The sequence below is a fragment of the Hyperoodon ampullatus genome, assembly GCF_949752795.1.
Source record: "Hyperoodon ampullatus genome assembly, chromosome: 5".
Lineage (NCBI taxonomy): Eukaryota > Metazoa > Chordata > Mammalia > Artiodactyla > Ziphiidae > Hyperoodon > Hyperoodon ampullatus.
This window is the reverse complement of record NC_136918.1, coordinates 144,449,416-144,453,694: the sequence shown is the minus strand read 5'-3', so window position 1 is coordinate 144,453,694 and position 4,279 is coordinate 144,449,416.

The following is a 4,279-nucleotide window of genomic DNA, read 5'->3' as shown; positions in this document are numbered from 1 at the left end:
CCTCAACTACACAAAGCTGTAGCAAAATTGTAAAAATGAAGTGTACAAAAGGAAGCATCCATATAATACATTTGCACCCTGTATACAATGTATCACCCTTTGAAGCTGGCCAACGGTCAGGTACGGCGGAGGATCGACAATAGAAAAAGAACCCCGACGACTGTCCCACACATTCGAGTCGATGGTTTGTGTGATTTTCCAAAGAGAGATATTTTCATTTACAGCTACAGTACTTGCTGACGACCCTTATGATTAAGAAGCCAGTTGAATTTCCTGGCATTTAGGCAAGTATTATTTGATTGTCACCACGTACAACTCTGAGACAATAAATACAAGTAGATCAGATGCATTTCTTCATGGTATCAAGTAACTCCAGTTTAATACAATTTAGTGCATTTCAGCATCTCATTCACAGTTCAACTTCTGTCCAAAATACTTTTGCAACAAAAAGTTAAGAAACTGAAAAGTTTATGGGAAAAGAAAACTCCAAGTGAACTTGTTCATCACAAAGCTTAAAACTTTAAAGCGATTCAATTGTCTTTGAAAAGAATATGCGGCCGCTGCCAGGCTGACTGGCGTCAGCCACCCTGTGATTCCCTGGGCTCCCTGAAGTGCTCTTATTTCCAGAGCGTTTTGTGGGAAACTCCACCATTGCCACTGAGTTAGCTAGTGGCTGATGCTTGCAGTGAATTTAATTCACGTGTGTCCACCCCTTCCCTCAAGCAGAGTGCAGTGTGACATCTCCTACCCAAAAAAACGTCCCTGCATTCTTGTGTCCTGGCCCTGATATGCAAGGATGCAGAACCCGCATGAACATCTGCACACACCCCGCAGCACCACTCACCTCCTGGGACCAAGTCAGGGCTGTGGCCGGGGTGTGGCCGGCGCCACGGGCCACGCCCAGGTGCTGGGGAGAGGCTTGCCTTTGCTTTGGGAGCTAACTTGCTAGGGAGAGGGGCAGACACGTGGGCCGGGGACATGCTGTCTCCAGACGGAAGGCAGGTAGGCACGTCAGGCCCATGGTTTTAACCCTAAGCCCGGTTACACTGCAGAGGGTTGAAGGCCACGTGGCACCACTGCCCGCTGTGTTGCATGCCGGGGCTGCATGCAGCTGTGGGTGAGAAATTTGCAGCACGAGTTCACACACAGGGTCGGACAATTCAGCTGAAAATCAGTTGGGCTGAGAAGATTCTATTTGGCTTGTCTATAGGTGTCTTGGGCAGAGACAAAGCAACATGCAGAGAAATACTTATTCTTCACCCCAAATCTGACACAAATGGGGGGGGTCCCATGGGTGTGGACAGCTTGGAGACAGCTCTTGACCTGCACGTGACTGCACGCACCGCTTTCTCCCCAGATCGATTTCGGTGCTCAGTAACTAGTGTGACAAAGAGTGCGTGCCACGTGCACACGGGGGCGACGGGGCAAACGGGGTGGAGATTCCAGACTGACCGGCGATCACGCCTGCATTGCCTTTGCAAGAAAGTTCTGTTCACGTTGCTGATTTGTGTCATTACTGAGTGGTTTGTATAGAGACCACTCTTCAGCCTGACTCTGTGTTTCTCAGGCAGGGGCTGTGGACAGACAGGGCCATGCATCCCGTACGCCGTCACCAAAGACCGGATGACCGACATCACTTCTTTCTTTGGGGTTAAAACTCTTGTCAGTGGTCTCCCCGAACAGGTAAGCCTTTCCCCAGCGTCTGCTCACCTGCAGGAGCGAGGCCATCTCTGCTCAGTGCTGTCACAAAGACCCCGAGAGGGGCCAGAAAGTCCCCAGGTGCTGGTAGCTGTCACAAGGTCACCATGAAATGCCACAGGCACCCTAGAAGCCCCCTGGAACTTCCCAGAGGGGACTGCTGGACACACGGGGAGGGCCCAGAAGCCAAACTCTACTCGCCAGGCTGCACCAGGATATGTGTGCAGGTGACAAAAGACACGGCACCAGGACCTGAGCTGAGAAACACTCCGGCCAGCAGCCCCCGGGCTCAGAACTCAGCCTGTTGGGCATTTGTGGGAGGGGCCCAAGGCCTGGCACCCCGCCCTTTGTATATCTCCAGTGGGAGGGGGGCTGGCCCTGGAGGCTGCCACAGGCCACAAAGCTGCCCCTACAGAGAGGTCAGCAGACCCCTCCCCTGCAGAGAGGTCAGCAGACACCACAGAAATTCCTTGCCCCGCCCAACCCGGGGCCTAGCGTGTAGGCTGCCAATGACTTCAGTCTAGAGAACACCCTCCCCGACTATGACAAGCACGACTGTCCCAACATTCAGCCTGAATTTGGACAATGGTAACATCAGAAACAAAGGGGGTAAAGGAAAAGAAATAAGAAAAACACTGTTCTGAGATTTATTAATTTAAAAAATGAAAGGGGCCTCCCCCTTCCCTTCTGAAGTGCATGAAAAGCAAAATCCACCCCTCCAAAAAAAAAAAAAAAAAAAACCCAAACATTCATGGTGTAGTTTTTATTGCTCTCAGACGGCTTGGTATTCAAATGCACAAGCTAATCTTTGTTAAATCAGAAGGAAGTCACTGAGATTTAAAACCTACACGTAGTCTCAATCTCCATTCATCTAGGAGTCTTCACAGCTTATCACTGACTCAATATAGAATTTACACATTGTGTATTAATTTCAAGGGGAGGGAACTTAGCTGAGAAGCAAGAACTATTAATTAAATGGTAAAAGATCTAAATTTGCATTTTCCAGGTAATATATCTTCACAGTAGTACCCTTCAACTTTTTCCTTTAAGATTTTTAGGGATTAGTGAATTAGCAAATGACATAAACGCACAGAGACAGGTGAGCGGCCTACTGTGTGAAGAAAAAGAAGATCTAAGGTAGCCGCTCACCGCAGTGGAAGCAGCGCCCCTGCTCGGTTAGGCTCCAAGGGAAGAGGGGAGACGAGCTCTGTGGCAGAGGGAAGCTCTCTTCTGAGAAAGCGCTTCAAAGCTGTCTTTCAACCTCATGAGGACTTGTGTGCATTCACTACCGCTCATGAGCAAGCCCAGAACTGTGATTCGCTTCCCTGTGACCTTGGTCCCTTCACCAAGGTTACCATGCACAATTCAGTAGTGTCATTATGAAGGGTATATGCTGTTTCCATAGGTCTCCCCAGAATGCATACTTAGGGCCAATGCATTTTTCCAGTTTAGTTTAGAATGTTTTCCTTGCCTCTCTTCCATTTTTTCCCCTAGAATATTCAACCTGCCTCTATTCTAAACGCTGGTTACAGTATTACCAGAGATAACACCCATTATTTTTCTTTCCCTTGCTAAAAAAGATGAGGGGAATGTGACTTAAAAAAACCAAGTTGAACGTTTAAGACGAAAGTCCGATGCAGGCAGGGTGACGGTGGAATGGCCTGGCGGAGTGCGGGGCTCCCGTCCCAGTCCCCCGACTCTGCCCAGCAGCCCGCAACTTCCAGCCCGGCCAGGCCAGCGGCCAAGCGCGCACGAAATACCTCCCTCTGAGGAAGAAACGGCTCCCACCAGGGCAGCAGGCTGGAGGGGACGAGGTCAGGGCACTCCGGTCGCCCTCCCCCAGGACAAGTGCATCTGCTCGGAAGGGGGGCGGCGGCGGAGGGGAAGGCTCGCCCCCTCTAGTTTCCATCAGGAAGTTGAGAGCCATCAACAGATCAACTGTGCAAATGAAACCTCTAAAAGCTGCGTGTTAACAGTCTCCTTTAGAAGACAGGGTGATGGTGACACTGCCTTTTCAAAAATCCAACAGTCCTGCGGGCTGCGGGCGGAGGTCTCCCCGGCACACAGCGCCTCCGGCTCCGGCCGGCTGGGGAGGGGGCCGCCCTGCACCCCTGCACCCGGCGGGGCGACCGGGTGGCACAGAGGAGCTGAGCTCCAGGCACGGGAAGGACTCGACATCTCACCGCGTTCTCGAGCTCCGCTCGCTTTAAAACCGATTTAAGGTGTGTCAGGCAGGCTTAGGTGGGCAGCGCGGGGACGCTCCGGAAACGACCAGGGGGCGTGTCCCGCCGCCAGCCCCGCCCAGTGTGCTTATCGCCGAGGGGACGCCCCCAGGCCCCGCCCCCATCGCCTGGAATCGAGGTGCCAGCAGGTCGGGACCAGCGGGTGCTCTGGGGACCCCGGGACCCACGCACACCGTGCCCCGGGGGGACGGGGGAAGAGAGTTTGCAGGGAGAACAGGGGAGGAGGCGAGGGGCAGGAGGAAACTCCCGAGATAACGGATAAAAACCAAAAACTGGATCTAAGTGTGAGAAGAGACAGCATCCAAAGGCTCCCTCTGTCAGGCAGAGCTCTAGAGAGA